Genomic DNA, 21,347 nt, shown 5'->3' with positions numbered 1-21,347 from the left:
GAGAGAGAAGGAGACACAGAATCCGAAGCGGGCTCCAGGCTCTGAGCTGTCAGCACAGAGCCCGACGCGGGGCTCGAACTCACTAACTGCGAGATCATGACCTGAGCCGAAGTCGGACGCTTAACCAATTGAGCCACCCAGGCGCCCAGTTTGGGGTAATTGTAAATAATACTGTTATAAACTTTCTTAGACAGATTTTTGCATGAACCTACATTTTCATTTAATAACAGGCATGGGATTGCTGGGTCACATGGCAATTGTACGTTCATCTTTGTAAGAAACTGCTGAACCGTTTCTCAGAGGAGGTGTAGTATTTCACATTCCCACTAGCGACACGTCAGGGTTCCACGTGCCCCGCGTCCTCGCCAGCACTTGATACGGTGAGTGTTTTTTTATTTTAGCCATTCTGATCGGTGTGCAGTGTGTATTTCATCGTTTCCCTCATGGCTAATGATGTTGAACATCGCTTTTGGTTTATGTGCCATCCATCATCCTCTCTGGTGGAGTGCCCACGTCTTTTGACCATCTTTCATTGGGCTGTTAGTTTTCTTACTGTTGGGTTTTGAGAACTCTTTACGCATTTTATAGACAAGTCTTTGGTTGGATACACGATTTGCAAACATTTTCTCCAGTCTGTAGGTTGCTGCTTTCACAGAACAAAAGTTTTCCATTTGGGTCAAGTGCAATTCAACGCTTTTTCTTTCATAGGTTATACTTTTGGTCTCACGTCTAAGAACTCTGCTGAACCCGAGGGCATAAAGAATTTCTATGTTTTACACTGTGCACTTAGACGTGTGATCCATTCTGAGTTAGTTTTTGTATAAGGTGTGAGGTTTAGGTTGAGATTTATGGGGGTTTTTTTGCTTCAGACGTCCAATTACTCCAACACCATTTGAATTGCCCTGTACCTTCATCAAAAAAAAAAAAAAAAAAAAACGATTGGGGGGCGCCTGGGTGGCGCAGTCAGTTAAGCGTCCGACTTCGGCTCGGGTCACGATCTCGCGGTCCGTGAGTTCGAGCCCCGCGTCGGGCTCTGGGCTGATGGCTCGGAGCCTGGAGCCTGCTTCCGATTCTGTATCTCCCTCTCTCTCTGCCCCTCCCCCGTTCATGCTCTGTCTCTCTCTGTCCCAAAAATAAATAAACGTTAAAAAAAAAAATTAAAAAAAAAAAAAAAGATTGGCCACATTTTGATGAGTCTATGTGTGGACTCTCTATTCTATTCCATCGATTTATAGGCCTATCCCTCCACCAATATCCCACTGTCATACTGTAGTCAGTCTTAAAATCAAGTAGTGTAATTCTTCCAATTTTCTTCTCTTTCAAAACTGTCCTGGCTATCCTAGTTCCTTTGCTTTTCCACATACAGTTTAGAATCGGCTTGTCTATACCTACAAGAAATCCTGCTGCGGTGTCCATTAGAATTGTGTTAACCATATCGATCGATTTGGGAGGAGACTGGCATCCTCGCCATGTGGAGTCTTCTGATCCATGAACATGGTATGTCTCTTCCCCACCTTGCTTAGTTTGTTTGATTGACTTAAGAATTTTCTCTCCCCTCTGGGTGAAAGCCCATCTCAACATGTTGGCCTTCGAGATGAAAAGAGCACCATCTGGCATGGATTCTTTCCTGTTACCCAGACACATCCTACTTCCTTCAAACCCGGTAGACACGACTTGATAGTCACTGGCAATTTTACACTTTGGGGGAAGGGGAAGAAGAAAGCCTTAAGAGACCCATTTGTGCATCTGTTAGAGAATCGTGTTTTGGTGTATACACGGGTGTCCTCACGTACACGCATGTGCACTATCTGTGGGCATCCAGGAGTGCGCACGTGTACACACGTGGGCATCCACGTGTATATATACACACATCCATATGTGGGTTTCTGCCCTACGCACACATATGCGTACATAGGTGTCTCTCTACGTGCACACACGGCCCCGCACAGGCAGCCTCCGCCCTCCTCCCCACTTTGAGTGGTCACGTGATGCCAGGCTGAGAAGAAGGAAGGCTGCTTGCCTCACATTCCGAAAGCTGGTGGAAACGTGACCTTGAAAGAAACAACACAAATGCACATATAGAGAGCTCCTTAGCAACTGCTTGTTGGAAAAAAGAAAGGCATCGGGGAAAAGAGCCAGGAAACAAGAAAGAAGGGGAAAAAACGGTGAGAGAAAATAAGCATGACCCTGTAAGAGAGGCAGCTGGGTCCCATAGGGTTCTTGAGAGGCTTTCTCAGACTCCTGAAAGGGAAGGGGAGAGAAATGGGTGACACTTTTCGTCCTCGGGCTGGGACAGTGAGCCACGGTGACGTAAACTGAGTCAGGAGGGGAAGGAAATACCACAGCTCATGTGGCCACTATATTAACACAGAGCTGGCATTACCTCTAACAATCTCGGCAATCCCAGGAGTTGGTGTCGTTTAACCCCCTTTTTTTTTTTTTTAATTTTTTTTTTTTTTTTTAACGTTTATTTATTTTTGGGACAGAGAGAGACAGAGCATGAACGGGGGAGGGGCAGAGAGAGAGGGAGACACAGAATCGGAAACAGGCTCCAGGCTCTGAGCCATCAGCCCAGAGCCCGACGCGGGGCTCGAACTCACGGACCGCGAGATCGTGACCTGGCTGAAGTCGGACGCTTAACCGACTGCGCCACCCAGGCGCCCCTCGTTTAGCCCCATTTTACAGAAACAGGGAGAGGTTAAGGAACCTGCCCAAAGTCTCAGGAAAGGGCAGAGTTCGGCTACAAACCTGAACTGCCACCCTCCAGGTTCCTCCCTCCGTGGCTGGATACGTTTATCATGAAGCACTCGGGCTGTGAAATGGCCGAGGTGGTTACTTCGGGCTGTTTCGTGAGCCATCCGGAAAGCCCTGCGGAATCACAGGACTCCCGGGCAACAGACATGCTCGAGGCTATACCTCCCTCTCAACGGCTGACAAAACCCAAGTGCAGAGGGATGGCCACACGGCCTGCCAACAGCCAGGTGGACCTAGAAGCCAGTTTGCTCACCTTCCAGCTTCCACGACATCACCAGCGGTCTCAGGTCACTGAGGTTTGAGAGCCCAGCACGCGGCAAGGCAGCCCTGGAGAATTCTCAGTAATCCTTCCACGATGGGGCCTGGATGGTTTGGATGGGAAGCACGAGTTAGTGGCACGGCCCAGGACCTACGCCTTCTCGGCGCATTCTCCCACACTGAATCAGCTGAGGAAGTCTTTGAATATGCAGAAGCTAAGGAGTCAGAGGGCAGGAGAACTAGTTGTTGAGGCAGGAGGGCGTTGGAGTCATACTGCCTGGGTGCAAACCCCAACTTCCTAATTAAGACCTTGTGCAATGAATTCGCTTCTCCGTGCCTCAGTTTCCTTATCCGTGAAATGGGGATATGTATTAGAGTTCTCCAGAGAAACAGGACATATCTTATATGATACAGATATCCTATTGGTGTGTGTGTAATACATACTGGTGAGTGAATAATTCCTATTAGTACATATATTGATACACGTATGTGGATGTGGATATATATATACATATATATATATATATATAACTGACACACATTAGAGCGATTACCTAGAGCAGCCCATCAAAACATCTACGAGCATGCTGATGCAGAAGTGTGTATACATAGAAGCATCTAGGTGGCTCAGTCGGTTAAGCGTCCGACTTCGACTCAGGTCATGATCTCACGGTTTGTGGGTTCGAGCTCTGCATCAGTCTCTGCACTGACAGCTCAGAGCCTGGAGCCTGCTTTGGATTCTGTGTCTCCCTCTCTCTCTCTGCCCCTCCCCCCTTTTCTTTCTCTTTCAAAAATAAATAAATATTAAAAAAAAATTTTAAAGAAGTGTATATATGTATATCTGTGTGTATATATATATATATATATATATATGGAGAGAGAGAGAGAGAGAGAGAGAAATATTATTTTAAGGAATTGGGAGGTGCCTGGGTGGCTCAGTCAGTTAAGCATCAGACTCCTGATTTCAGCTCAGGTCATAATCTCATGATTCATGACGTAGAGTCCCAAGTCGGACTGCACTGACACAGTGCAGAGCCTGCTGGGAATTCTCTCTCCCCCTCTCTCTGCCCCTACCCCACTCGTGCTCTCTCTCTCTCTCTCTCAAAATAAATAAATAAACTTAAAAAAAAAAAAAAAAAGGAATTGGCTCACATGATTATGGAGGCTGAGAAGTTCCAAGATCTGCAGTCAGCAAGCTGGGGAGCCAGGAGAGCCCGTGGTGCAGTCCTAGTCTAAGTCTGAAGGCCCGAGAGCGAGGAGAGCTGATGCTGTAAGTTTCACTCTGAGGGCAGGAAACCAATGGCCCAGTTCAACAAGCAGGCAGGCCAAAGTTTCTTCGAACTCAGACTTTTGGTTTTATTCATATCTTCAACTGATTGGATGAGGCCCACCCACACTGGGGCGGGCAATTTGCTTACTCAGTCTACCAATTCAATTGTTAGTCTCATCCAGAAACATCCTCCCAGACACACACAGAATAATGTCTGGGCACCCCACGGCCCAGTCAGGTTGCCACATTCAATTAACCATCACAGAATGCTAATAGCCAAAGGATCGTCTTGGGAAATAAATGAGGCATGTAAGGCATCTGGAATAATTGTTGGCATATGATAGGTATTTCACAAGCGTGAGGGAAAATGACGTGGATCAGCACTGATGACGGCGGTGATGAGGGTGGTACTCGATGTCAGGCCAGGCCTCTCAGCCTTCCAATAAGTGACTTAGGGAGTGGCCGGGAATGGTCAGTGTTCTATGGGTGACATCCAGAGTTCATTACAGAAGCTGGAGGCTCTCTTTCTTGGAAAGACAGATGGATGGAAACAACTCCTAGCGTCCGAACAACACAGAGCCGTCGGGGCCCACCGTTGACTCCTTCAGGAAGATTATGTTGGGGCTTCCTTACCCCTGAGGACACAGCACAGCTTCCTTCACCCTCCCAGCTCAGTAGCTATGCGAGCTACCCACTGCCCAGGATGGACAGAGCCACCCATCAAAGCAATTACCCAGAGCAGCCCGTCAAAACACCTACGAGAATGCGGATGCCGAGGCCCGTCTCGGGCCCATCCCAAGTGCACGCACACGTTCCCGTCATGGCCGCTCACCCCTGCGCCCCAGGCATCAGGCCCACTTGCCGCTGCAGGCCCCAGACACGGGAGCTCAGGCATCAGAGGCAAAGCAGCCCTGCCCCTCTTGCCTCCTTCCGAGCCACCGCCTTCTCGGCTGTTTTCCCGAAGCTCTTCTCCCACAACAGCCGAGTGGGCTAACCTCTACCCTCCTGCCCCCCCCCTTCTCATTCCACCCGTGAGGAGATCCCCGCAAGTAGCTATTTTCGCCTGAGAGGAGAATTTCTCCAATAGAAGCTGTCAGCAGCCGGGGTGGCTGTGAGAGGCCCCGCCAATGTTTTCATGTCTCGCACACAACCCCATCTGGCGCTGGCTCACTATAAATCACCTCAGCGGAGAGAGAGGCCGGGAATATGCTGAATCATCTAATTGGCCACGAAAGACAGTGATAGAATGATTACCTTCCCCCCTCAGCCGCACAGAAGCCGGCCGCCCGCCGAGGACGCCCAATTGTCTTTCGTTTTCATGTTAATCAGGATCTTCCGGCCTTGGCCAAGGACGGGGCTGAGACACACGGGCCTGTCTGCAACCCAGCCGTCCAGCCCTCCTCAGGACAGGGCCTTCTGTTCTGGCCGCTTGGCCCCTGCACCCTGGGGGGGGGGGGGGGGGGGGAGGGGGGACTCGGGCGACCCCCTCCGGAAAATTCAGCCTTGCCACCACAGGGGGCTTTGAGAGTCTCCCATGAAGGCCACGTTTTCAATAGACCTACGATTCAGTGCAATTACAGGATCCCTGCCCTGTTCCGGATTTGTCCCGATTCTGTTCCGCAACAGCCCTCGTCCTACCCCAAAGTCACATTTCTGAGGTTTAGACGGGAGCTGGAGAGCTATTTAGAGGCTTGTGCTCTGTACACAGCGGCTTTTCTCCTGGGTCCTTGGTTTTTGTTTTCCTTGGCACGGTGTGTTCCCCGAGACCAGGCTAGCAAAACTAGCCGGGAAAGCAGGCCAAGAATCCTATGGAGGAAGGTTGCCTTCCTGCGCCCCGAACGGTTGCCCCTCACCCTGTAACATGAAGAAGCCGCCGGGAGTCCCTCCTTTCTTTACCCCAGCTGCTGCGACAAAAACAAACAAACAAAAAAAACAAAACAAAAGAAAACAACCCCCAAAAAGCAAACCTACTATAACCTCCGGCAGAGCCTGTTTACCTGGAGGAGACTTCAAGTCGTTCAGGGACAAGGCTGGGGTTTGTGGGGAGAAGGGAAGGTCTTCGCAGGGTTGCTGGAGAAGCCTTCGGCTCAGGAAAAGTCTGTGTTGATTAGCGCCCTCATGGTTTTTAGCGCCCGCCCCTCGCCCCCAGCAGGAGAGCTCTGCTGTGGAAGAATAATGCCCCAGAGCTGAAAAACTTGCCTCTTTGCCGCCCTCCATTTTGTAGAAAAACAGAAAACAACCTGGGAGATGTGTCTGGCCCGATAATGATAACGATGGAATTAATGCTGAGCTGAGGGGACCCGCTTTCTGCTTTGCCTCAGGCCGTCAGCTTTTCCTGTAGTCATTAATCCTTGGGAAGTGCTTAAGTGGAGGCCATGAATTAGCTCCCCTGGCCTCACTGAAGCCACCGAACTAGGATCGTGGCCCTGTGTTTTGCCCCTGGAGTTGGTGGTTGTCTGGACCCTGGGCCCAGTGACTGCCCAAGGCCTGTGTCTGCTCTAAGTTCTGTGACCCCTGTGGGCCTGGGTCTGCCACAGGCCTGCGTTCACCAGGGGCCTGGGTCTCCTTGAGTCTTTGGTATAGGCCCTGCAGTCACCATGAGCTTCTGGAGGGGGAAGGATCATTAGGAGGGGGGGCATTGCTTTCTTAAAGGCAGAAGTGAGTTTAAAAGGGATTTTTCAAAGCTTTGGGAAGACCATGAAAAATTGTCCCAGAATAAAATGCTTCAGCAAGAAGAGAGAAGGACAGGGGCGCCTGGGTGGCTCTCGGTAGGTTGAGCCTCTGACTTCGGCTCAGGTCATGATCTCGCTGTTCATGAGTTCGAGCCCCTCATCGGGCTCGCTGCTGTCAGCCTGTCGGCGCAGAGCCCGCTTCAGATCCTCTGTCCCCCTCTCTCTGCCCCTCCCCCGCTGGCACGCTCCCCAAAATAAATAAATATTAAAAAAAAAAAAAAAAAGAAGAAGAAGAAGGGGCGCCTGGGTGGCTCCATCGGTTGAGCGTGCGACTTCAGCTCAGGTCATGATCTCTCAGTCCATGAGTTCGAGCCCCGCATCGGACTCTGTGCTGACGGCTCGGAGCCGGAGCCAGCTTCGGATTCTGTGTCTCCCTCTCTCTCTGCTCCTCCTCTGCTCATGCTCTGTCTCTCTCTCTCTCTCTGTCAGAAATAAAATAAACGTTAAAAAAAATTTTTTTTAATTAAAAAAAAAAAGAAGAAGAAGGGAGAAGGATACATTTTGTCTTTTGAAAAATCGGTTCTTTGAGGACCTCCGAATGCGACTATATTTGGAGCTAGGGGCCTTTAAAGGGCTGATGAAGTTCAGATGAGGCCCTTAGCGTTGGCCCCAATCCAATATGACTAGTGTCCTTAGAAGAGGAGGAAATTTGGACACAGACGGGTACAGAGGGAGGACCCCTTGAGGACACAGTGGGAAGGCAGCCATCTGCAAGCCAAGGAGAAAGGCTTCAGAAGAAATCAACTCTGCCAACACCTTGATCTTGGACTTCTATCTTCTGGAGCTTTGAGAGGGTACATTACAAGGATTGACTTTCAAGATGGCTCTGTCACATGACTGGCAAGGTGGCACTGGGTGTCGGCTAGCAGCTCAGCTGGGGCCGTGGTCCGGGAGCCTTGGTTCCTCTCCGTAAGGTGCTTGAATTTCTTCACAGCACGATAGCTGCGTTCCCAGAGCAAATGTCCCAAGAGAGAAGGCAAGAGTCCCTTACATATTTACGACCTAGCCTCAGAAGTCCTAGAGCATCACTTCTGCCACACGCTGTTGGTCGAGGCAGTACCAAAAGCCCACCCTGGTTCAAGGTTGAGGGTCACAGACCTCACCTATCGACACAAGAGTGGCAAGGATCTCGAAAAGCACATAGGACAGGAGGTTATTGTTGTGGCTATCTTTGGAAAATACCTCCTGCTGCAACGGAGTTTGGTATTAGTCAGAGAAGGGCTGAGTCTAGAATTGATGAAACTAAGCTCGAACTACACATCTATGATGAGAAGTAAGTTCTCATAATTCCTGATGCTCCTGGGACCCCCGTCCTTGACTGATTCTTTCTCACTGAATCTACTCCTCCAAATGCATCAGTATTACTGTGCTTTGACCATGCAAAAGGTGGGCTCCCCATTCCATCCGTTAGGATGCCCGATTGCCAACAAAAGTCCCAGTTGATGGCGGGGGGGGGGGGGGCGAGGGGGAGTGTTGGTCTTAAAGGCGTAATAGCCTTTGAAACGAACTGGAGGAGTGAATTCCTAATGGCAGAAGGTCGGGCGTCAGGCCCGGGGAGCACATGAGCCTATGAGATCTTCAGAGCCACGCCCCGAACTCACAAGGCCCACCCTGCTTATCCTGAATATGTGGATTCCCCGCTGTTCTCAGCTCTTCAGATCTATTCTACTAGGATCTCGCTGCTCAGAAATCAGAGAAGTTATGGAGCCTGTACAAAGAATTCTCTCTCCCCCATAGAAGAGTCTGGGATCTCAGTAGGGGATTTCCAGAGGCTGAAGGGGGAGCCGTTCTTCCTCCAAGAACCATTTCTTAGTAATAACCACCTCCCTGCCCACACCCCATTGTGTAGCAACCCTGCAGTTTGGGTGGGTTTGAACTCATCCCTACCTCAAGGGTTTAAGCCAATCACAGCAACTCTATCTCTCTTGTCATTAGCCGGTGATGATAATATCAAAGAGACTCCAGACGCTTGAGGGAAGGAAATGCTTTTTTGTCTTTCCCTGGATGTGACTGAGGAAGCATGCAGCCCTAGTTTCTGTCAGCAACCATCTAAGGGAGGTCAACCTGAGCATAGAACCAATTCTTCGAGAAGGGCAAAACCGAGAGAGGTACAGAGAAATGAGCCAGAACCTCAAGAGAATCATGCCTGAAACCCAGAAGACTTTTTTAAAAAAATTTTTTTATTAAAATTTTTTTTTCATGTTTATTCATTGTTGAGAGACGGAGAGACAGAGCATGAGTGGGGGAGGGGCAGAGAGAGAGGGAGACACAGAATCCGAAGCAGGCTCCAGGCTCTGAGCTGTCAGCACAGAGCCCGATGCGGGGCTCGAACTCATGGACCGTGAGATCATGACCTGAGCCAAACTCGGAGGCTCAACCGACGGAGCCACCCAGGCGCCCCAGTAGACTTTTAAATTATGTGAACCAATCAATCTCTCTTATGGTTCAAGCCAGTTTGAATGAGTTTTTATACAATTTCCAAGTCCTTTCACTGAGGCAAATTCAGGAAAACTGCACGATGTAAGATCAACACACGAAAATCAGTTGTATTTCTGTACACAAATGATGAACAATCCAAAAAGGAAATTAAGAAAACAATGACATTTATGACAGTATAAAAAAGAATAAAATACTTAAAAATAGGTTTAACCAGGGGCACCTGCATGGCTCAATCGGTTAAGTGTCCAACATCAGCTCAGGTCATGATCTTGCAGTTCGTGAGTTCAAGCCCCAGGTCGGGCTCTGTGCTGACAGCTCGGAGCCTGGAGCCTGCTTCGGATTCTGTGTCTCCCTCTCTATCTCTGTCCCTCCCCGCTCACACTCTCTTTCTCTCTCAAAAATAAATAAACATTAAAAAAAAAAATAGATTTAACCAAAGAGGCGCAAGATTTGTATACTACAAAACAAATGGAAAGGCATCCCATATTCATGGCTTGGAGGACTTAATATTGTTAAAATCGGGCTGCCTGGGTGGCTCAGTCGGTTAAGCATCCGACTCTTGATTTTGGCTCAGGTCATGATCTCACAGTTTGCCAGATCAAGCCCTGCATCAGGCTCTGTGCTGTCAGTGCAGGGCCTGTTTGGGATCCTCTCTCCCTCTCTTTTTGCCCCCTCTCACCCCTCCACTTTCTCAAAATAAATAAATAAATTTTAAATATAACTATATATATATATATATGGCAATGCTCTCCAAAGCAGTCTACAGACTCAATACCATCTTTATCAACATCCCGATGTCCTTTTTCCAAACTGAAAAAGCAGTTGCTGAAATTTGTGTGGAATTGCAAGGGACCCCAAATAGCCCAAATGATCTTGAAAAAGAAGAACAGGGATGCCTGGGTGGCTCAGTCGGTTAAGCGTCCAGCTCTTGGTTTCAGCTCAGGTCATGATCTCATGGTTTGTGAGTCAGCCCTGCATCAGGCTCTGTGCTGACAGTGCAGAGCCTGCTTGGGATTCTCTCTCTCTCCCTCTCTCTGCCCTGTCCCCACATTCTCTTGCTCTCTCTCTTTGTCTTTCTCAAAAACAGACAGAAAGAAAGAAAGAAAGGAAGGAAGGAAAGAAGGAAGGAAGGAAGGAAGGAAGGAAGGAAGGAAGGAAGGAAGAGAACAAAGTTGGGGGACTCACACTTTGCAATTTCAAAACTTACTATAAAGCTATAGTAATCAAAACAATATAATATAGGCATAAGGATAGACATATGGATCAATAGAATAGAATCGGGAGTCCGGAAACAAACCCACACATCTATGGTCAATTGATTTTTGACAAAGGTGCCAAGGCCACTTGATAGGAAATGAATAGTCTCTTCAACAAATGGTGCTGGGACAGCTGGATAGGCACACACACACACACACAATGAAGTTGAGGGGCGCCTGGGTGGCTCAGTCAGTTAAGTGTCTGACTCTTGATTTTGGCTCAGGTCACGATCTCACGGAGCCCTGTCGGGCTCTGTGCTGATCGTGGAGCCTGCTTGGGATTCTTTCTCTCTCCCTCTCTCTCTCTGCCCCTGCCCTGCTCAATTTCTCTCTCTCTCTCTCTCTCTCGAAATAAATAAATAAACGTTAAAAAAAAAATGAAGTTGAATCCCTCCTTCAGACCATACACAAAAATTAATTAAAAACGGATCAAAGACTTAAATCCTGAGTCATCTACGCCAACATTTCAAGGCACAGTCTACTTGCCTTTACTCACTCCCTGTCCTGACCATTTGCCCTTTAGATTTCCCTGAAAAGAGGGCGTTTGAAAAGCCAGTACTCCACAAGGCTGGCACACCAACTCCTTTCGTATCTTAAAGCACTGGAATAACATTTTATTTATTGCCATTGTTTAAAAAAAACAATTTTTTTTTAAATCACAGTCTTTGAAAAGGGATTTTATTAAGAATCTCATTATGATGTCCCTTGCCCTCATCCCACATCAGATTATTAACACAGCCTTTGTGGACTGAGGCTGTGGGCAACGGGCCATCTTCTCAGCAGGGCTGTGCTAATCTTCACCGCTAATCCACATACCTGCTAAACCTCAGCAAGCCCAAAGAAAAGATTTCTGCAGCGAGGCACTTAAAGAGAGGTTCAGGCTTCCAGGAACTTCTTCCTGTGGCTCAACTCTCAGCAGGGCCCTTATCAGAATGTGCCGGGTGAGATCATCACCGTTTAAAACTAAACTGCCCACGTCAAACTAAGTGAACAACACCACCACGAGTGTGGCCTGGCCCTCTGCTCGTGCTCCTCATTTGCTTGAAATACGTGGGCGTTTGCTCATCCCATGAATCAGGGGCCCCCATGTCTGATCCAGGCGGCGGGCAAAACGTGGGCAAAGACAACTGGCTCTGCACGTGCAAAAGAAGGCAGCCGGACTCCTACCTCCCAGCAGGTACAGGAGTTAACTCGAAGTGATAAAAGTTCCACGAGGCCAAAGAAAGTGCCGGAAGTCCCAGGCTCACACAGCTGCCTGAGGCCTGGCAGAGGGAGCTGGGCAAAACCCGTGGTCCTCCCCACCAAAGAGGACTCTCCAGCGTGGTGTTCCACCCAGCCACATGGACCCTTCTACAAACGTTCCATACATTTCCACCCCGCCTGGACTTCGTTCTGGCTTGTCTCTCTGTTTTTGTCTCAGGTCACGGCCTCATGGCTCATGAGTTCGAGCCCCGTGTCGGGCTCTGCACTGACAACGCGGAGCCTGCTTCAGATTCTGTCTCTCCCTCTCTGTCTGCCCCTTCTCCTCCTCAAGAATAAATGAACGTTAAAACACACACACACGCACACACACACACACACACACAAGTTAAAATTTCTACCTCTTCTTCCATGAATCTGATTAAGATGGCCTCATCAGGGGCGCCTGGGTGGCGCAGTCGGTTAAGCGTCCGACTTCAGCTCAGGTCACGTTCTCGCGGTCCGTGAGTTCGAGCCCCACGTCAGGCTCTGGGCTGATGGCTCAGAGCCTGGAGCCTGTTTCCGATTCTGTGTCTCCCTCTCTCGCTGCCCCTCCCCCGTTCATGCTCTGTCTCTCTCTGTCCCCAAAATAAATAAACGTTGAAAAAAAATAAATAAATAAAAAATAATAAAAAAAATAAAAGATGGCCTCATCAGAAATCCTTGCTCCGCTCCCAGGCCCCATATGGCATTTTCCTTCTAGCTCTGGTGTGGCTCTGTACCTACCATTGCCCTCTGTTTTCCGGGCTGGTCTTAAGTTCAAAAATATTGGCACATTGTCTCCATACACCATGTGAACGTTTTAGAAATTCCAGTATTTCAGCATCGAAACTACATCTCTCACATTATTTCTCATAATTGGTAGTGACCCTGTAATCTTCTATTTGGGCCCCACTCCCCATTTTTGGCTTGTAAAGTATGATCACTGTGGTTAGGCCACTTATTTCATCCTGCTTTGATTATAATTATACACTTCTTTGTCTCCTCACTAGATTGTGACCTCCTTAGAGAAACATACTGTATTGATTAGGATTAAATGTGGCTCAAAGCAACAGAGACTCAAAATTGCAGTAGCTTCAATGTGATAGAGGTTTCTTTCTCATTTGTGAAGGTCCAGAGGTCGGCAGTTCGTCATGGGAACGGTTACTGTCCTAAGAAGACCTCAGGGACCGAGGTTTCTTCCGGTTTACCATTCCACCATTCCTAAGGTGAAACCCTGTACTCATGGCCCATAATGGTGGCTAGAGCTCCAGTCATTACATCTACCTTCCAGGCAGCAAGAGATGAAGAATAAAAAGAGAAATGGTCAATCAAATAGCAACTATCTGTTTAAAAAGGCTCCTGGAGGGGTGCCTGGGTAGCTCAGTGAGTTAAGCATTCAACTTTGGCTCAGGTCATGACCTCGCGGTTCATGAGGTCGAGCCCCGCATCGGGCTCAGTGCTGACAGCTCAGAGCCTGGAGCCTGCTTCAGATTCTGTGACTCCCTCTGTCTTTCCCCCTTCCCCTTTCTCTCTCTCTCTCTCTCTCTGTCTCAAAAATAAACCTTAACAAAAAATTAAGATAAAATAAAACAGAATAAAAGGGTTTCTGGAAGCAGCCATGTGATACTTTCACTTATAGCCCAATAGCCTAATTTTAATCATGCGGCCATACCTACCTGCAAAGGAGGCTGGGAAATGTAGTGCCTAGCTTAAAGTCAGAGTTTGATTACCATGTTAGAGGAATAGGCAGTATATTGGGGAATAGTCTCTGCCAGAGATGGTCTTGTGCATCTCAATATTCTTTTTTTTTTAATGTTTTTTAACGTTTATTCATTTTTGAGAGAGAGAGACCGAGTGTGAGTGGGGGCGGGGCAGAGAGAGAGGGAGACACAGAATCCAAAACAGGCTCCAGGCTCTGAGCTGTCAGCACAGGGCCCGACGCAGGGCTCGAACCCACGAACCGTGACATCATGACCTGAGCCGAAGCCGGCCGCTCAACCCACTGAACCACCCAGGCGCCCCAGCATCTCAATATTCTAAATGACCCCAGCATAATGCCTGACGCGGAGCATCAAGGAATGAGAGACAGGCTAGCATACGACTGCAGAGTTCATTAAAATATCCAAAGTGTCTTTCAACAACATCATTATCTCACTTGGTTTCTACAAGGAGAAAAGGCTCTCCTAACCAAACTAATACTGTAAATATGATCATAGCGGAATGAAGGCTTTTAAAAGTCATAAGCACACTGTATGCAAACGAAATCACTATTAATTATAAATGAGACTTAGCTGGTCAGCAAGATAGGTTCCTCAGCTGGCGACTACACCTGAACATGAAATTCAAAACAAACAAACAAACAAAAGCTCTTATTCAACCGGCCACTTCCTAAATCTACCGAAATAAGTACAATTTGCAGTATTGAATATCCAACTTTTTTTTTTAGTTTAGTCATTTATTTACAGAGAGAGTGCACGAGCAGAGGAGGGGCAGAGAGAGAGGGACAGAGAGAGAATCCCCGGCAGGCTCCTGGCTGTCAGCTGTCAGCACAGAGCCTGACGCAGGGCTCTAGCTCGCAAACTGCGAGATTGTAACCTGAGCCCAGATCAGGAGTCAGACGCTTAACCGACTGAGCCACCCGGCGCCCCCTGAATATCAAACTTTCTACTGTTTATACATTTCCACAATTTTCAGAGCATCCAAAGTGTTTTGACTATCCGTTTCTCATCGAAACGAGGAACTTGGTATCTAGAGCTGTTTTAAAGAGTCCCCTAGGGGCGCCTGGGTGGCTCAGTCGGTTGAGCCACCGACTTCAGCTCAGGTCATGATCTCATGGCTCGGGTTCGAACCCCGCATCGGGTTCTGTGCTGACGGCTCAGAGCCTGGAGCCTGCTTCGGATTCTGTGTCTCCCTCTGCCCCTGTCTGCCCCTCCCTTACTCACACTCTGTCTGTCTCTCTCTCTCAAAAATAAATAAACATTAAGAAAAATTAAAAAAAAAAGAAGAGTCCCCAAATTCTTTGATACCCCTCCCATCAAGATTTGGGGTCTGAAGGGGCTGGTGACTCCTTCAACCAGGAGGATATGGCACCTGTGACAGTGTGTGACTTCTGTGCTAGGTCAGAAAGGTCCGTGTGGCTTCTACCTGGGTCTCTTGGGACAGTTGCTGGGGGGAAAACCAGTTGCCACATAAGATGTCCAACCACCCCAAGACCGCCATGCTGGGGTAGCACTCCAGGTGACAGCTTGTCCCTGCCCCGGCTCCCGACGTGCGAGCAAAGACCTGCCTCGAGGTGGTCTCGGTACATACAACGAGGAGCGAAAGGATGGCCTGGCTGAGCCCTGCGCCCATTCTTGACCCACAGATCTGTGAGCTTAATAAAATGGGTATTGTTTCGTGCCACACGTTCGGGGGTGGCTAACGCAGCGGGTAATGTCGTTAACTGGGCACACAGCACTCGCACACACGAGGACTTGCGTTTAAATCCTTGCTCTGCCCCGTGCTAGCAGGCGTGACCCAGGCCGAGTTGACTGATCTCTCGGGACCTTAGTCCCCCAAGCGGGGACGATGCTACATCTTTCCCAGCACCGGTGCCAGGATGTGGTGACCTGACCCTGCAAAGCGCCTGGCACGCGGCAGGTGCCCTATAAGGTCCCGTCCTGGGTTTTCAATGAATGTCAAACATTCATGAGTCTCCATTTTGCTCCAGAACACATGCTCTTTGGCTTGCTCCAGGATGGCCCCATTCAAGTGCTAGGATGTGGCTGAAAGGCCGCAGACGCTATTAAAGGAGACTGGATCATTCGATTCGTGGCAGCCTGTCCTCACAGCCTCATGACCCCCTAATCTTCGCGCTGGCAGGCCGCCCTCGCTGAGCCATGGTGGACGTCAGTGGCGGTAAACCCTGGGCCACGTGTGGTTCGGCTCTGATCTGGTAAACACAAGTCTTGCCAAACCTGAAACTCAAGTCATGGGTGAGCGGTGAGCTCTGGGTCACGTTCTGGTTTTCCTCATCCAACAACTATAATCATGTAGGTTGTTAAAGGCATAGATTTTTTTTTTTTTTTTTTTTTTTTTTTGGAAGCAACTTTGGAAGGGGCTGAACCAGCGGAACAGTTTACCGTAATGTAGTTTCCTCCCTCTAATCCCCCCATCCCCTTCCCCACCCCCACCCCTAGAAAAATCCCAACACTGCAGAGGCTACAAAGGACCCTGTTGCCTAGCAACAAGGGTGAAGCTAATCAACACAGCTCTGAATATTAATATTTTTCCAAAACACGACTTATCCTGAAATTGTGTGGCAAATACGAGGCCTTCCTCTCAATATAAACAGTCATTTAAAAAAAAAAAAAAGCCATCTATAATTAATTTCGTGATGTGTGCTCATTTCCCTCACTGGTGGATTAGCCTTGTTAAATAATAGTGGTAACACCAACAACACTAAATTTTGTAATTCTGCCAGCCTCGGAAGTCACGATGGGGTGAATGGTGTTTTAAGCTCATTCTCGAGCTGGAGAAATGGACATACAGAGGTTAAGTGATTTGTGGCAGAATCCGAGCGAATGTACAGGCTTTCTGAATCCAAACCCAGGGACCTTGGCCCTAAATCATGTGGCTTTCCTCTTATTCGATGATCTGCCTGTAACTCTTGGTGGAGCCTTTGGTGATTCAACCACTCTGGACCTCGGTCTCCTCTTCTGTGTGAGCTCAGGATAGTGAGGGGGTTGGATTGGATCAGCCCTCATGCCCCTGCAGCTCCAATATTTCTAATCCAGTCCAGAAGATGGCCGGAATAAATCTACAGGCCCTCTGTGGTTTAGAGGGTCTGGGGGATGTATTCTTTTTTTTTTTTTTTTTTTTTTTTAACGTTTATTTATTTTTGAGACAGGGAGAGACAGAGCATGAACAGGGGAGGGGCAGAGAGAGAGGGAGACACAGAATCCAAAACGGGCTCCAGGCTCTGAGCTGTCAGCACAGAGCCCGACGCGGGGCTCAAACTCACGGACCGCGAGATCATGACCTGAGCCGAAGTCGGACGCTCAACCGACCGAGCCACCCAGGCGCCCTTGGGGGATATATTCTTTTTTTTAAAAAAATTTTTTTTTTTAATTTTTTTTTTCAACATTTATTTATTTTTGGGACAGAGAGAGACAGAGCATGAACGGGGGAGGGGCGGAATCGGAAACAGGCTCCAGGCTCCGAGCCATCAGCCCAGAGCCCGACGCGGGGCTCGAACTCACGGACCGCGAGATGGTGACCTGGCTGAAGTCGGACGCTTAACCGACTGCGCCACCCAGGCGCCCCGGGGGATATATTCTTAAAAGTAAGCGTGGAGGGCAAGACAGGGATGGGAAGGAACAGAAAAGATACGGCTGATGAGGGAAACAAGGCCTTCTAGAGAAACAGGAGCTGGATGTGAGGGAGGAAGAGCAGAAAAAAACCTACGAGGAAGATGGGAAGCTAAGGGCTGGGCTGCCAGCTGTCAGCAGGGGGCAGAGGTGACACCTCAGAGCCACACCCCGGAGCCCCGATGTGCATGAGAAGCCTGCTGGGATGGTTCACTGCCCTCTGGGCCAAGGAGACCCTGTTTGCTCAGAGATTAAAAAGGGGGTGTCTTAGGAGCAGCCCTCCCTTTGAGTTTAGTCAGGTTTGAGTCTTGTAGTTCTGAGGCAGCTCAGCCCTCACAGACTTTGCCGGAACTCGGAGTCAGTTGTGAGTGAAGGATTCCCAATTCAAACCACTTCCCCTTTTAGTTGAACCTCAAGGGGGTGAAGCTGAACTAAGCACCGTCTTTAGGCTCTTTTTTTCTCCCCCGGCTCTACTTCCGGGAAAACTTGGTTGTCAGACGGGCGCTTCCCTGGGGGAGGCCTCGTACAGCTGTGGAACTTTCTTCGTCCTGACAGTTTGGGCGCTTTCAGTCCAAGCGTGTGTTGGCAGGGAGGGGTCTGTCCTTGGGTCCGCTGCCCAGCGCTGAACCAACTGCTGTGACCGAGAGCATGGGGTCTTCTGATGGGTCACGCATGGGCCACAAGCCCTCCCGGAGAGGGCTGACAGATAAAACACGGGGTGCCCAGTTACATTCAACTTTCAGGTAAACCATGAATAGTTTTTCAGTCTACGTATGTTGCAAATAGGGCACGGGGCATGCCTATCCTATCAAGATTGTTCACTGTTCATCTGAAATTCAAATTTAACTACGTGTCCTGTGTTGTTCTTTGTTTGATCTGGTAACCCTCCTCTCACGTGCCCTGGGGAGGGGTGCGGGGCAAGGGGGCAGGTCAACCCAGCCTGAGCCTCCTGCACATCCCTGATGTGAAGAGAATTGTAGTTGCTTAAGGCTTGTGGGCTCCCGAGAGGGCAGTGGAGGCCAGGCCACCCCGGCGGAGCAGAGCAGACTGGGTCAGGGAGGCCCTGGGACCCTTGCCAGCCCCATGGACCCTGGCTCGAACCTGTCTGCTTTGCTGAGCATGAGTCAACACCCCGGGGAGGCACCTGTCTTCCATTAGGGGGAAAGTGACTGTTTGAGTCTGCTCAGACCGTCACAGGCCGGGTGGCTGAAGCCACAAAAATTTGTTTCTCATAGCTCTGGAGGCTGGAAGTCTAAGATCAAGATGCCAGCAAGGTCGGTATCCGGTAAAGGTTCTCACCTTGGCCTTCTTGCTGTGTCCACACTTGCCTTTCCTGGGTGCTTGCATGGATGGAGGGGGGGAGGGAAGGGAAGGAGGGGGAGGGGAAAGTGGGGGTAGGGAGAGAGAAACTTCCCCCTTCTTATAAGGCCACCAATCTTATCAGATTAGGACGTCACCCTTATGACTTCACTTAGCCTTAATTACCTCGTCATGGAACCTGTCTCCAAATACAGTCCCATTGGGGGGTTAGGGCTTCAACATATACATTTTGGAGAGACACAATTCAGTTCGGAGCAGCAACAAAGTTCCAGCACGGAGGACTGGGTGGTTTTTTAAATGAGGGGGACCCAACAGTGCTCCAAACTGTCCCATAAGCTGGGACAGTGCCTGTCCCCTCTGTGAGCCCCTCCCCACCCCTGCAGTCAGACAGACCCCTTCACGGTCCCGAACAGGCTTTGGGTATTTCCTCCTTAGCACTGCTGCTCTTGCCTGTAACACCTTCCATTGTTCTCTCTCTGTGGGACTCCTACCTATCATTCAAGGGCCAGCTCAAATCGCCCTTCCTCCAAGAAGTCTTCCTTGATTTCTCCCAAACCCAATCGATGTTCACCACTCGTCAAGCATTTATAAGTTACCTTTTCATGTCTACAGATCTTACCCCCAATTAGGCAGTGAGCTCCTTTGAGGTAGGGACCATGTTTCTATTTACAATAATTCCATGATGCCTTGCACAATGTAGACACTTGATCAATATTTGTTGATTGATTTATCGATCAACTGATGGAAAGTTCGCCAGGCATGCACACAGACCATTTCCAGGAAGTTTGCTGCCCTGGATGCAAAAAGAAAGCAAACATTTCTTTTTGATGGCATACAGAATAGCGGTTCTCAATGAACGTGTCCCCATCAGCTGCGAGTGGCCTCGCACAAAATTTGTTATTAACGATAAAATACACAAATGTCAAATCATCTGCTTAAAGAAATTAGACTACATTCAAGGGTATCCCTGTAATAACATCTCTCTCACTCACTGGTCTTCCCTTGTGCTTTCTTGAGAGGGAAAGAATGTTCTAGAATGATAGTCATCAAGTCAGCAGTGAGGCATAACCCTGGGTTCACTTTCTGGGGTGGGTGGGGGGGAGTGTTGTGTGGGTTGACATTGGCCGTCTATGTCCTCCACTGGGAACAAGGACCACGTCCTTGAATTGTGGTCGGAATGGAAGGAGCACATCACAGATTTCAGATTCTCCTTAACTCACTCTCCATGCTGCCTTCTTTCTGGTAACGGTCACTACATCTCCTTTGGCTTTCAGGGTCGGAGATCTTCTGCCTGAGCGGGAGAAGAAGAAAGAACTGAGAAGGAAAATAAATGCGTAAATAACTCCCGGGGGAACACTAATGCTATTTCGACTTGCAAACTGTTCGAGAACAGCTGAGCTGCCGGTGGAGGCAGATGAACATCACGGTTGGGGGCAGGGGCACTCAGGAACCTCCCCGATGACAGAATGGCAGATACCTGCTGTAGGGACACTCTCCTCCTCCTGCCTGTATGCCTGAGGGCCTGCCACCGTAGCACACACCGGCCAAACTCACCAATGCCAGAATCTTCACCTCTTTTGCCCGAGGACTTGCTCTTGGGGCTGGGGCCTGCTCTGCTCTGCTGAGGCTGAAAGTGAAAGTGACAAGGAATTTACACCCACTAGGACAGCTGGAGTATAAACACCCCAGCACCCTCGCCTCTCAGGTGAGAGAACCGTGGGACGTGTCCTGCGTTGCATCCTAGACAACCCCAGTGGGATTAAGCCCAGGCTGCCTGCCGAGGCAACTTGCTTCATCAGGTGCCCTCCATTTTCTGCCCGTCTCATTACCCCTGTCTCATTCCCCCCCAATTCTTCCAGAATCTCCTCCACCTTTCCCCATAAACTTTTTTGCACTCAAATTGCTTGACTTGGAATCTGCTTCTGGGGGATCCCGAACCAAGACACCTGCCGTGAGGCCTTTCTTTGAAGAGGGACGAGGGCCAACCGTGTGTCCTTTGCAAAGGGCTCTGGAAGCCCTTAGAGCTGCCGGGGGGGGGGGGGGCACATCCTATCCACGGACTCCCACCCTGAACCTTCGAAACCCTGCCGCCCTTGTTGAAGGTGGGACCTCGGAATCAGTATTTTACTGTCAATTCCCCAGGCCTTTGGATAGTCATCCCGGAAGCCACTATCATGACAATGTCAGTGGGACGAAGAGAAAACCCCATGTTTGGCTGGGGACGAGCTTTCTCCAAAGCCACAGATTTGGAAAGACAATACGTGGATCCGGGTTTCGACTCGTGTGATCTTGGGCAAAGCACTTTATGGAGCCTTTTTTCCTCACCTGAACCCCGGAGGCCCAAATCCTATCGATCTCACTGGGTCAGCTAGGAATAAAAGGGATGATGTGGGCGGAAGTGACTTGCAAACCGAAAAGGGCCGTCTGGCTCTGGGTTTCCTCCCAGGGAGTGGGGGGGGGGGGGGGCAAGGTTGCTCTCGAGTGCAAACCGACACCTGTGCAACGCTGGTGTGGAGCACAGCCCTCGTTCAGTGTCAGAAAGGGGACAAGCCACTGCCCCAATTGCCTTCTGTGCTGTGCATTTTGGCTTTTCTTCACCTCATTTCACCCCGCCACTCCTCATCACCCTACCTCACCCCCTGGTCTTTTAATTACTGAGCACGTGGCAAACGATCAGTACTCTGGGCCTGTTAGCATGATGAATGAGCAATTAAAACTACATAAGCAATTACACCAGCTCCAAATGTTC

General features: G+C 49.4%; 1 long non-coding RNA gene across 2 annotated transcripts; it reads right to left on the bottom strand.

Annotated features, from left to right (window-relative positions):
* Window positions 1-1,346: 1,346 nt before the first annotated feature.
* Window positions 1,347-6,520, bottom strand: LOC123594790. Of its 2 annotated transcripts, XR_006710882.1 has the most exons (4): window positions 6,280-6,520; window positions 4,165-4,294; window positions 3,008-3,116; window positions 1,347-2,051 (listed from the first exon to the last, which is right to left on the bottom strand). It is a non-coding gene; the product is annotated as an uncharacterized LOC123594790 (long non-coding RNA). The 2 variants fall into 2 exon arrangements; XR_006710881.1 differs by lacking the exon at window positions 6,280-6,520 and having other exon boundaries at window positions 4,165-5,821.
* Window positions 6,521-21,347: the final 14,827 nt, after the last annotated feature.

This window comes from Leopardus geoffroyi, chromosome X (assembly GCF_018350155.1).
Source record: "Leopardus geoffroyi isolate Oge1 chromosome X, O.geoffroyi_Oge1_pat1.0, whole genome shotgun sequence".
NCBI classification, from domain to species: domain Eukaryota; kingdom Metazoa; phylum Chordata; class Mammalia; order Carnivora; family Felidae; genus Leopardus; species Leopardus geoffroyi.
The sequence above is the reverse complement of the archived record's forward strand: the minus strand, read 5'-3'. Positions and strand labels throughout refer to the sequence as shown.